This window comes from Juglans microcarpa x Juglans regia, chromosome 1S (genome assembly GCF_004785595.1).
Source record: "Juglans microcarpa x Juglans regia isolate MS1-56 chromosome 1S, Jm3101_v1.0, whole genome shotgun sequence".
Taxonomy (NCBI): Eukaryota; Viridiplantae; Streptophyta; class Magnoliopsida; order Fagales; family Juglandaceae; genus Juglans; species Juglans microcarpa x Juglans regia.
Window position 1 is genome coordinate 11046983 of NC_054595.1, and position 14029 is coordinate 11061011.

Below are 14029 nucleotides of genomic sequence, written 5' to 3' on the forward strand. Positions count from 1 at the left end.
TCCCATTACATTTGATGGCTGCCATATCATAGGGCCTGAATTTGAAAATGAAGATTTGTGTTAAGACTAAATACCAACTAATTCCTGATCATAATTACGTCAATCAAACTACATTGTTTGCCATATATAAGTTCTATCTTCCATTTGTTCTAGGTAACCATAGCAAGCCATATAAGGTAAATTACATCTTTATCGAACAAACATATAAATACCTATTCATCAAGATAAGAGTTACCCATCAACAAGTATGCATGCCAGAGTAGATATAAAAAATCTCTATAAAGTTGCCACAATCTTCCTTTCATCTCCATTTGCATTACCTGTATAAAAAGTCGTAAAGTTAGGGTGCATGCCAATAGGACTTGTAATAAGTCCTTGAATTGCTTGTATCGAAAAGACTAACCAGATGTGAACAAACTTAGTTTAATTTAAATTCATTGTCTTGTACATAAATCCTTTTTTAAGATATATTGTTATTAAATAACACAGAAAAAAGTGAAGTTCTTAAAAAAAAAACTCATTTTTTACTCTTCAACTCTCGACAAATGATGAAATAAGAATACTGAAGCCAATCAAATATGGAGAGCTCACAAATGAGAACCACTTTATAATACAACAGAACAATATTAAAATAAGAATACATAAATAAAAGAATATTTCTTCACAGCAAGGAACAAAATATGTATAAGGTCTTTGACCCTTAGAATGCGAAAAAGTGTCCCTATGCTATGAAAACCTTGAAAGAACATCGAAGATGGTTATTTCAAGAGATCAATTAGGAGCTTAATGCTATTCCTTTTTCATCATTTTCAGTTCTATGTATGCTAAGGGTCAAGAACTAAACCATTTATGTTATAAAAGTATTCAGTGATCTGTTTTTGTTCATTGTTATAAAAGGATCCGTATCACAAAACCAAATAAAAAAAAATGAAGAGGCCTAGAAATAAAAATAGCAAAAAAGACTGAAAATTTTGAGGCAGAAGAAATAAACAAATAAGAAACAAATTAGATACAACCCAAGTGATTATAATAAAAGTTGTGGTATATATAGCATCATTCAGAAAAAATTAAAAGAATAAATAAATATGATAACAATATGATAATCAATGAAATAACATTGACGAAGAGAATTGAGGGACACGTGGCAGCAATTATGTGTCCACACAAGCAAAGCCATGCAGCAAGCAACAACTACGAAAACTAGGGAATGCTAAAGTTCCATGAAATCCATGTTTGATAAGAATTTACTTGGCAAATATTTTAAAATTCTAAAAAACAGAGGCAAATGATATAATAGAAAAAAATTCTTGTGATAGTTCAGGTAGTTAAAGAAGGTAAAATCAAGAGCACTTCCACCATTAAAAATCTATATATCCATAAGCAAACATATGAGTTTCCTTATACTTGTTCAAGATACTTCACAATCCTTCATTATAACTTTGCCATAAAAGAAGGCAATTTTAATGAATTTATCATTCTGCCTAAGCAATACCGTTGTCACATATCTACATCAACGATTTGGAATAAATCTACATGGCAGCCACCAAATAAAGGACAAGAGAACAGAAAATTACTCGTAAAATAGTAAGGTACCTTTTCTTTACTTCCAGCACTTCCAACAACATAACAGCCTAGGAATTTTGCAAATTGTGCTTCTCTCTTGGCAATGTCCTTTAGAGTTTATCCTTTATGAATCATTTTGATAGCAACAGTCTGGTTTTTGCATCTGAAGAGAACCCAATAACCAATATCTAGATAGTGAGCAGGTACTTGCCGCTTAACCATACACACTTGCAATTTATTGATTTCTGAGTGATTACTAAAGCACAATTCAATAAAAGTGTAACCACTCCCTTCAAAATAAGGAATTCAAAATACCAAAACAGATTGAACTATTAACAGCACCTTCTAAACATTACCAAGATAATAGAAATCTATTTTGTGATTACTTAAAATCCACTGATTACCTAAATGTGCATATGCAGTAAACGACAGAAAATAAGAGAGAAATGATTCGTTTCACAAAACCTATGCAAGTATTTTGCAGATCTAAATTATATGTCTCTGAAAGAAGAACAAAGCTGCTCAGCCTGAGGAAAGGCATTGCCCAGAGGTCAAATTCTCCAGACCAAATAACTACGAAGAATCCAATTCAAGAAAAGCTTTAAACTTACTTTCCCTCGTACACTTAAGCATGAGCTCCCTCTCCATTTGAGCAATCCCTCCCAATTGGGTCTATCTTTAGCCATTATTACTACAACCCAAAAGCATATATGAACAAAACCTTCTATTTCTGTATTTCAAAATTCTCTAATTTGCAGCAACAACAACAAAACTAAATTTACTTACTTAAACCCAAACTTAGTTATATACAACACTTAATCCAACCAAATCCAAGTCTTTCATCGTCTTATTTTCGTTACCAAAAAACGCTTGAGGAATCAAAAGTAAAATCTTGCAAGAGTTCCAATTTTTTAAATTTAATTTTCTCAGAAACCAAACAAAGACAATACTTTTTTTACAACAGAATCAAACTACGGAAAAGATAGAAGCTTTGGGCACAACAAGCCTCTATTTTGGAAATCTCTAGATTATGAAATACAATGGGTTGCGGTTTCTGTGGTGCTGTGTTGTGGAGGAAGGCGGCACACGGTGGGTATAGGAGCTTGAGCGAGATCCGTGAGGGGGAGAGCAGATCGACGGTGAGAGAGAGGGAGAGCTTCAGTGGAGGGGCTATGGATTGTTTGGGGGGTAGCTATGCTGGTAGCTGGAGGTGGTGTGGCGGCTACGGATGCGGCGGGCACTAAGAATCCGAGAGAGAAGAGAGAGCAAGATCTGTATGAGAGAGAGAAGCCGAGAGGGAGGGTCTTGGTTGGGTTGGTTGGCGACGGTGGAGGTGGGCTGTGACGGTGGGTCGACGGCGGCAGGGAAAGTGTAGTGTTGATATTGAGTAGAAATTGTGCCTAAGAATGTAGTGTTGAAGGGAAAGTGTAGAGATTTAGCAGTAAGCATTTTGGCAAGAGCATAAAGTTGAAGTATGGTGCATGCATGTGTAAGCATGAGGTTCTAAAGCACGAGCATTTGTCATGCATGTTTGATTTGAAGAAAATGAACCAAAATCAACATGCAAGACTGATCATGCATGCATTAAGTTTTATGCGATATGTTTTGGAAGAACTTGAGATATGAGCTTGTACTTGCAACACTTAAGAATGGTGATGGTCTTACCTATAAAATCTCATGTGGGGGTAGGAGAGTAACGATTGAGGCTTGCATGTTATTGTGTTGATGAAAATTTTTGTGAACCCACATATAGGAGTTTTGGCCCATGAAGTCTTGAGCTAGATTCTGGACTTTGTCATGCAAGTTTCTTAGAATGCTGTTTTAATAGAGAACAAAGGTGATGGATAGGGAGAAATAAGTGAAGAATGAGGTCAAGGAATGATGAAATTAAAGGGTGTAGAATTAGGTTCAAAGACTAAAAATACAAATAAGGAGATTAAATGGGTCTAAGGATTAAAGCAAGAAATGAAAATTCATAAGGGTATGAGAAAAAGCTAGTGTTCCAGCCACCAGGTTGAAAGTGGGATCAAGATGTAAAATAAAAATGCATTAGCGCCAATCATGTATGTGAAGATGACCATCTTAGTTAAATGCTGAAATAACAAGTTGAAGTTGAAGTTCAATGTTGAAAGTGGACTTTAGAAGTTCGTCCAAAATAGAAATTCTATGTTCAGATATGCATAACTGTAAATTAATGTGTGTAAGATAAGTAAACTAAGAAAAGAAGAACATAAATTAAAAGCTTCTAAAATTAGGTCTACAATACAAATTTTGAAAGATTTGGGGTCAAATTGCATGTATTGAAACTTTAGGGATCAAAATATAAATATTGGAAAGTTTATAGCAAACAAACAACAAAACATTTAGGGGTTAAAACCTAAATTTTTTACATATATTATCAGGACTGCACCGAACCAAGGGAAGGGATCCCCTCTTGCGGGAAAAATACTGATGATAAGGTGGCAATTGAGTGGGTAACGTGTAGATGGACAAGGAGTAAGGTGACCAGCACGTTGAGAGGGTTTGGTAGATGCGGGACAACACAGGTTGACAAAAGAAGTTTCATCCGATACCAGACGAGCAAAGGATGTGCTGACTTAACAAAGGTGAGTAAAAGCCCGATCCAGATATGGGAGCTCTCCGAGGTAACCGGGGGTACTTAGAGGGCATCATGTGTTGTACCTAAGGCCTATGCCATAAGAGAGGTCATATTTGAAGTAGCCTAGGGAAGTTAGAATATAGACACTGCATGCCATATAGTATGGCATTAGAAGTATGGCACAACGCCACCTGAGAGACCCTCACTAGGGAAATGATTATGGGATTGTACTGAAGGCAAGGTGTAGGCATGTGCACGTCTTATCCTATCAGTCACTCGGTCTCTACAATTCTTCATGTTTAGAGACCAAATGGACTGTTGATATCAAAAGTCTCTTATTTAAATAAGACAGAGGTCACAAGAACGTTTGGAATGTAAGTCTGTAACTGGTAGTCCTGTCGTATAAAAGGCATTGGACAAGAGACAAATACAAGGGTTAGAGAGAGAAACCGATAGATAGAGAAAGAAAAACCAAACTTGGGCGGATAATTACTTGTTTCGTGTGATGTTAAAAATCTTGAGGGACGTCGCTTGCTAGAGTTTCAAGTGGTGTTGAGGCCATGATTGAGAAGAAGAGTGAGAGAGTGAGGAAGAACTTTCTGAACATAGTGGAGGGGGAGCTCAAGGGAGAAATCAAGAAGAGAGAGAAAATATGGAGGAGAGCTCACTGTTTTGGCTTGTTTATTGAGATGGTCGGCGCTACTACAATGGTTTGACTTGCTGGTGTCCAAGAGAAGTAGAGACAGTGAGACGGAGAGCTAATTCTATTAGTGAAGGCATTGGGGGACCTACATAGAGACCTGAGGGGGCCATGGCCCCTTTTGGCCTGAGGAAATAAATTTAAAAAATACATATTGACAAAATTTTTTTAACTGCTAAAAAGCTTGAGATTCTACAAAAATTCTCAAAAAATATAAAATCCTCTTTCACACCAATCTAAAATTATTATTTTTCCATAAAAATATGGAAAATAGTTTCTTGGTTAGTTTATAAACCTACCTCCAAAATCTAAAATATTGGAAAACCATACCCCAAAAATTTATAAAAATTTGAAGATATAAGTTTGAAAAAAAAAAAAACATCAACCAAGCATGTAAGCATGTTAACTATACTAAAAAAATTATCAGACCAAGAGCTTACAAATAACTTGGTCAAAATCATCAAAATATCGTACACTGTCCAATTTATCGCCTAGATTAACCATTCCATGCTTAAACCAACTTTTAACCAATCAAATGACTACTAAAATCAACATAAGAGATAAACACAAAAGCTAGACTCAAAGAGGAACAACTCTTGTGAAGAGAAGTTTGTGAGAAAATACTTACAAAAACTTCCAAATGGTGAGCAAAGTGACTCAGGAAAGTTGTCCAAGAGGATCTCTAGTTTGCTCTCCAAGAAAAGAGTTGGAAAGTGATGAAATGAAGTGGGAAGGTACTTAATACACCTTTTTCACTTCTGAGGGGGTGAAAGGAGGGCTTTGAGTGACACTTGAATGATGGTTGTGTCAGCGAAAATAAGGGGCAAAACTGTGGCCAATAATGAATGGTTTTCAGCCAAGGAAGCTTCCTTGTGAAGGGTGGTGGTGAGGTGGTCTTGGCCTTCAAATCAAGTACAACTTGAGGCTGCTTTGGGCAGTATTTGGTCAACCATGGCAAGGGAAACTTCCTCCACAAGCCTTGCTTTGGTGGTTCAATTTCGTGGGCCTTAATGAGCAAGGGATTGGGTTGCTATCAAGCCAAAATCTAAATTTTTCTTGACCCAATAAAATATACAAGGTTTAAAAGGATAAATAATGATGTCATAACATAAATTTGAGTAGTTAATAGCTTGTGTAAGTGATTTAATCAAGTGATTAAACATTAAGGTAAAATCAGGTTCATTTAGGGTTTGGGCAAACCGTTTAGTGTTTTGGTTTCAACCAAACTTGTGGGATTTGAGTTTCACTAGGGTTGAAATCCTCTTTGGTTTGACACAAAATGGATGGTTGGATGGAATAGTGTTTTGCTTAGGTGGCATGATCACAAAACTTGATTTCTTTCACTTTTTCCATCTCATGGTTTCTCTTGGTGCCAAGTGTCCAATACTATTCATCAAGTGTGGTTTAGATCTTTTCAAGTGTTCAAATAAAACCTCTCTAACATAATTTGGACATTCCACACTATGATTTTGAAAGTACTACTCTTAGATGCTACTATCGAGACAACTATTCACTTCGAAAAGTAAAAAATAAACTTTACACTGTAAAATCCTAAATAATCATACTAACTTTAGAGCACAAATCGCTTATTAAAATTCAACTCCAAAGTGTCTCGAAATAATCAAAATGTATTTTCGAACAAACGTTTGGTCTGAAAATAAAAAATGGATTTATTGCACCATAAAATCCTAAATATTCTTTTGAGTCCAATGGCGTGGACCATATCTCATTCTAACACTTCTAACAACCATAAATAAATAAAATTGTGCTTCTGGCACCGTAATGAGTGGTAACACTAACTATGCTGACAAATTAAAACTTATTAGATTTGTCAGGTTTTCGGAGTTTTCACAGAGTTCCTAAAACCAATAGAAATTCCACCATTGAATTTTTAGCGGGTTATTACAAATAACTTAAACTAACAATATAAAGTTGCATGCATGACAGTAAAAGACACAAATGTTAACGTGAAGATGAATAACGTGATGTAACTTAGCAAATAGCATGAAATGTGCTGACATGACTTAAAATTATGTGAACTTGTACTGTACGTGAAATAACATGACATGAAAACTGAACATGACGTGAACTGAATCTGAATTGAACTTGAAACTGAACATGAACTTGGAATATTGTTCCCATTTTAACTACTTGATTAAACATGAACTATGTATGCTACACAGGTCCCCTTGAGCCGTGTGCTCATATCAATACCGCATCATATCACATGTATTTGCACTAGTTGTAAGTGCATTAACATAAGCATCGCACCACGGGTAGCTGCACCCACTACGAGTATGTAATGTGCACATCTCGTGATAGGTATCTGCACCTGCATGAGTGCGTATAACATGAATGTGAACTTTGGTTGGCACCATTAGCGTTGGTGCCTAACTTCTCTCTGGCAACCAGTTACTTAGGCTCTATTCAAAGCTTGTTGACGATACTTTGTCAACCGAGGGAATTTCATGCCAGTTTAGATACTCCAGCGTGAAGAATGAAGATCTACAAGGATATTACCCCATTGTAGTACTTGGAATCGTGATAAACATAAAAGATTCAACTAACTTGAACATACTATTTTTTGTGACAAACTCCAAACTTGTGACATGACGTGACGTGAAAGAAAATGATAGATGACATGAATGCGCATTTCATGTCACTATCCCATCCTCATATAGCTTCTAAGATAGCTCATATTTGTATGGATAATGTGTTTAAATTACATGGGATGCCTTCACCAATTGTTATGGACCGAGATCCTACTTTTACTAATCTTTTTTGGATGGAGCTATTTAAACTTCAAGGGACTTCATTGCTGTTTAGTTTAGCATATCATCCCCAGTCTGATTGTCAAAATGAGATAGTAAATAAATGTGTCGAGTAGTACCTACGAAGCTTTACAAGGAATAAGCCAAGGGACTCGAATAAATGGTTATCTTTGGCAGAGTGGTGGTACAATACTAATCTTCACTCCTCCATCAAGATGATGCCATCTGAAGCTGTCTATGGCTACCCACCCTAAAAACTTTTACCCTATTCCCTAGGGACAACAAAGGTTCAAGCAGTAGAGGAGGCATTGCATACCAGAGATTAGCTAATAAAGTTCCTACAACATAATTTACAATTAGCCCAAGCACGCATGAAACAATATGCGGATATGCATCAAATAGAGCATTTTAAATTGGGGATTTTGTTTTTCTATGCTTACAACCATACCAACAACACTCAATAGTGCATATACACAATTAGAAACTCTCTCTAAGATTTTATGGTCCATAAAAGATTTTAGAGAGAAATGGTTCAGTGGCTTACCGATTGGAGCTCTGAGCTGATTCTAGGGTTCATCCCATGTTCCACACTTTGTGTTTGAAGAGGCATCTTCAGCAGTGCAACGTCCATTCATCTACCTTGCCACGGATTGCAACGAACAGAATGTGTAAGTCGAAACCAGAATTGATCTTGCAACACCACATGGTTTGGTGAAGGAATAGGGCAAGAGTTGAAGTGCTCATGAAGTGGAGAGGTTTGCTTGATGAAGAAGCATTGTGGGCCAATTATCACAAGTTACAAATTGAATTTACTAACCTTGTGGGCAAGGTCCTATAAGGGGAAGGGAATGTTACGGGCCAACCTCATGGCCTAGTGGCCCACGAGGTCCATTTATTTTTAAGTCTAGTTGGTTATCTTGTTATGAGTCCAAGTCCATTAAGTTGAAGTTGAGTCTAATTGGGTTTGTAAGCAAATAAACAAATCAGTTGGTTTGGTGATTGAGTCTTAGGAGTAAACCTTGATCATAGGACTAAGGTGGTCATGTTATCAGTATTTTTGGGTTGTTTTGATTCCTTGTATTTAGGCAATTATTTTTCCACTCAGTTGGTTTTGCTATTTTTAAATATTTGAGGAATAATAAAAAAAGGGCAGAGAATTTTTGCCCAGTATAATCTTTGGAGATTTATCATCTCGAATTGATCAACATTATCCATTTTCTATTATTATTTTCACTTAACAATCCTTTCCTCCTCGGTTATCGGCTATTAACTGAATCGATCTGAACTAATCTAGAACCAAAACTGAATTGTTATGCTTCCGTGCTTTTCACTTCAGGTTGGTTAAAACTGCATAATTTTCAGAAATTAGAGGTCGGGTCGGGTTGATGGGCTATTTGTACAGCCCTGAGTCTCGGGGAAATAGAAAAAGAAAAAGAAAAAGAAATACAAGGATCAAGACTACCTTTTTCTTCCTATTCTAATATTATAAAAGGAATGCTAGATATAATGTGCAAGTTCATACACTCCCTTTGAAAAAAATGAGGTACACCATTAAGATAATAATTTTTTTATGTAAATATTAAATTTATTCACTTTTAATAAAAAAAAATCATAAAAGTTAGACATCCTAAGATTGCAAATATCATTTCTTATCTTACAAATGGTACAATTAGGCTCCTTTTGGATGCAAAGAATATCTCATATGATCTGAGTTTATTTGTGAATAGTAGTGATTTAAGATGTTTGAGTGGGTTTGGTAGGTCCTATTGAGATGTGTTAAGATGTATGCAGTAGGTTGAGATATGTCTAACTTTCTTATAGGAAACTAAAAAAGCAGTAGGTCCCATCAATGTTTGGATTGTTATTGTAGTGATCAAATAATAATAATAAAAGTTAAGATGAAAAAAGTGAGGTTATTTCAAATGAAATAAGTTGTGAGCATTTGGATGGAGAGTATATCCATCTGTAAGAAACTATCTCAGACGATCTATGATCACCCTACCACCCAAACCAACCCTTAATATTTCTGAAATTTTTCAATTTTCCATTTGACTTAGGGCTATACAGAAATCTATGGAACTGACCATTGCCGATTGAAACTAGCTGTCAGAGTCCGGAATCGATTGAAACCAATGGAGAACCGGTCGACCGGCAGTAGAAGATGGTAGAAACCGACGTCCTGGTTTGAACCACCGTACCTACTTATATAATATATATATATATATCTAATATATCTAATGTAAAACGATGTTGTTTCACCTAAGTGAGTGGAACAACGTTGTTTTACACCTACGGTTTAGAAAAAAAAAATAATACCAAACAACGCCATTTGGTTTAACACACCAAACGACATCGTTTTGGGTTAGGGCTTAGTGTCCCCATCCCCTCTTCCTCATTTCTCTTCTCCCTCACACTTCACTATGTCATCTCTCTCTCTCTCTCTCTCTCTCTGCTCTGTGTTCAAAGAAAGATAGAATCGACTATGTTAGGAAGGGAAGTAAAGTGTAGAAGGAGATCAGAAGTGACATGGAAGATCAGAGAAAATGTTGTCGAGAAAGAGAAGTACGTAAGAAAAGTAGACAAAACGGTAAGTTGGAAGATTAGTGAAGCGGTGCGTTTGAGACTAGTGGTAATTGTGAATAAACTTGTGAATGCTTGTATTCTTAGACAAATGATTCGTGTATGTGGTTGTATAAAAGTCACCAAGAAGACATAAATAGATATCAGAAGAAACTTGTAAATTGTAATTCTCGGAGATTCAATTTTTCTTCGAAATAAAATCCATCCATGTGATTCTTAAATTCAAATCTTGTTTCTTTCTCTTGTTTTTTGTTCTTCTCTTGCAACCCAAAAAATACATAACAGGCTACGGAATTAGTTGCAACTCTCAGACCTCTCTCGACTCTCCTTTTTGTAGCCAATGGAGCCCAGTCCCTTACAAACGCTCCCATCGTCGCCCATGGCAAAATCTTCCTTCTCCTTTACAAAAGTCTTTCAGGTGATGCCATTTCAACTTTTCCTTTGAAATCATATAATAGATTCTTGGAGTTGATTTGTTGTGAACTTGTGAATTCTTGTTTTGAAATCATATAATGGATTCTCAAAAACTGACTCCAAACCATCAAACCAATTAGTATTGATCGTCGGATTCTAACCGGTTCTCTCTCCCTATCGACCAATTTCAATCGATACCAACCTCTTAAAAACCTATCAATACAGTTTACAAGTTCGATTTTCAACCGTAATTGGAATTGCTAACTCTGTTAATATTCAATGTGAGAAAGCAACATCAATGCAGACATCACAACAACAACAACAACAATAAATAATGAGAGTAGGAGAGAGAGTAGACTAGGGCTGTTCAAAAAAGTTGTCCACTAGACCCGGATGATTTTTTGACCTGACCTGACCTGTTAGATGTAAAATAGGAATCAATTAATCGTTTTTTTTTTTTTTTTTATAAAATGGGTAATACCCTATACTTGATTTCATATAAAAACTCAAGTGCTTTTACCCTATACCCAATACCAATAACTCTTCTCTCTCTTGCTCGACGGCTCACTGCACTTACTCGATTCCTCTCACTCTCCATCGTAGGCTTGCAACTCTCAATCACTCTCCCCATCGTATCTCTCAATGATTCTCTCCCTTGCAGCACTCTTGCAGTCGCATCTAAAGGCTACTATTTCTGCCATCTTGCCAAAGATTTCTAGACTCGTGAGGCATCCAGAGCCATTTTCAAGATACTTTGGGTTCATTTTCTTTTTGGGTTAATTTTCCTTTTCTTAAAAGGCGAAAGTAATAGGTTTTTTACATAAAAATAAAAGAATACAAATAATCGTGCTGCGTTTTAATATTGCAATGGTACCTAAACTTGGGGATTCCGAGAGTTTTCTTCAACATGATCTTTTGGAGAGTTTTGAACTTCAAGAATATTTCTTCCCCCTTTAAATAAATCTGGTCGGGAAATTTCATAAATTCAGATTTTGGATATTTCTTAAATTCAGATTTGGGCAATCCTTAAAAAACTAATAATAAGAAAATAAAAATCGGTTAATCTCTTCATTTTCAAAAATTTCCAGTTTGGTTAATCGGCTAATTTATTGAGTCCGGAAATAATTGTTTCGAAATTCTGAAAAATTGGGTCGGTATAGCGTTTTTGGGGTCGGAACATTTCGGGTGAACAGTGCTAGAGTGGACTTTAACCATTACATCTTTCATAACTATTGATTTTTAATGTGGTCGGTTAGTCGTTATTTATTGCTTATATACAATTCTGAACGTACAGACGAACCGTATGGATGGGATCAGCTTTTTGATATTTCATGGAACCTTCTCCTTCTGACAAGAAAAAGGCTCGAATTAATTACGGGCTACATGGCCACCCTGCATTCATCGTTTCCTCGCATCATAAGCTCTCTTGCATAAAAAGTTATAACATATTTTTGTTGGTAAATTAAATTTTATTTCGAAATAGAAACGGTTTCATCTTATATTATTTTATCTTATCATTATAATTTTTTTAAATTTTTATATAAAATATAGTAAATAATTTAATTTTTTTAAATTTTGAAACAATAATAATATTAAAAAATAATTTTTTAACAATATTTTATTTAACTTTCAATTTTCATCTAAAATCAATATCTTATCTCATCTCACTATCCAAATGAACATCATTAATACTCTTCATGGAAGGAAGAGAGAGGAAATGTTGGAGCTTACACGCGAGAATCTAATATGTTCTTGTTCTTACGTTGTCACATAACAGATGTTCCATCATATAATGCATACAATCCTCTCTCTTCACAAAGTTCATCAATAAACCAGCAGCATGTAGCTGTTGTCCAAGGTTTGCAGCATAGAGCTGCTGTCCAAAACTCGCAGCATAAAGTTGTTGTCCAAGGAATAAGTGAGGCATTAAACAATGCACATCATGGTAGTGCACCTGCTGTCATCAGAACAGATGAAACAAAGGATGATAGTGGGAGCATGACACAGCAGCCATTTGATAAAGTTGGCCAAGAGTAAAGCAGACAAAAAACATTATTTTATGTACAATGGACAGAATTGGTCCCTTTTGCTCCTTTTCTATTTTTGACAATTATGCTTTATGTACATGTTCTATATATAATATTTTGTATAGAGCAGAAACAACTTAATGAGAACATGAGCTTCTTTTCTTCTCTTCATCAGTGTACGCCTCAAGCATTTCTCTCAATTCATCTATATGTTTTTCACCTTCAGCACACTCATCACATTCATCAACTTGTTTTTCATTTCTTCAACATTTCTCTCTCTCTCTCTCTCTCTCTCTCTCTCTCTATATATATATATATAATTTTTTTTATTTGCATATATATAGATTAGTCTTGTAAAGAGAACTCATTACTGCCAAGTGAGTTGGAATACAAAGCTCTAACCTCCGAAGACTTGGAGTTAATGCCAACTACAATTCAGTTCTTCTCTCTCAATGTTTGAGTCGGTTAGTCACAAAAGAGAAGAAATTTCAAAGAAAAAATGTCATAGAAATTAAAAGTCAACAAGATAATGGACAATCCAAAAATAGAAACAAAAGTAGAAAATGCACCAATACGAGGGAGTTCAGAGTCATCACTGCAAATTCTATTTGACATGGTACTTTAACCCTAACTGAGACTTTTCAAAAACCAAAACCCCAATGAGATGTTATGATCCTAAAGGCTAAAAGTTTAACCAAATTAATATTCAATAGTCCTAGAGTTTTTAAATCAATGGTTAGGTTTTTAACAATTGGTATTAGAGCAGGACTACGTCATAGGTTCAAGTCAAGGAGGAGATCACCTATAGGCTGGATTAAAATATCTTGGTACTTTGTATGAGATTAAAATATCTTGGTACTTTGTATGATCCCAAGGGTTAAAGATTTAACCAAATTAATATCCAACAATCATCGGGCTTTTGGACCAACGATTGGGTCTTTAACATTAGAGCAAAGTTGGAATCAAAATTGAAATGGAATTGGAGTTCAGTGTTTTAGCATGACCCTTTCAACCTTGTTTCGTCTTGCTTTTTTCCCTTTTTTTGTTCCCTTTGTTTCTTTAAATTTCATTCTTTAAATTAGGTTTATTGAATCATATTAGATAAATTCATGGACTCTACGTCTATTGAGGTTTGTTAATAACCCGTTATTGAACCTATATGTCCACAGCTTATTTTAAAGCATGTTGTTTAGTAGATAATTTTGGATGGGTATTTAACAGACCAATAATTTAGGGAAGCCTAATTGAGGTTTATTGGATTATACTGGATAGGTCACGGGCCCAAAATTCAATATAGTTGGCAAATGATTTTAATTGGACTCAATAAGTTGGTAAAACCCACTTAACATTTTATGGAACAAGTGGGCCTATATCT

The 14029-nt window shown here is 35.5% G+C and overlaps 1 long non-coding RNA gene across 1 annotated transcript; it reads right to left on the bottom strand.

Annotated features, from left to right (window-relative positions):
* Positions 1-219: 219 nt before the first annotated feature.
* Positions 220-2794, bottom strand: LOC121247846. Its single transcript, XR_005937296.1, has 3 exons — positions 2514-2794; positions 2175-2254; positions 220-320 (listed from the first exon to the last, which is right to left on the bottom strand). It is a non-coding gene; the product is annotated as an uncharacterized LOC121247846 (long non-coding RNA).
* Between the last annotated feature and the right edge of the window lie 11235 nt (positions 2795-14029).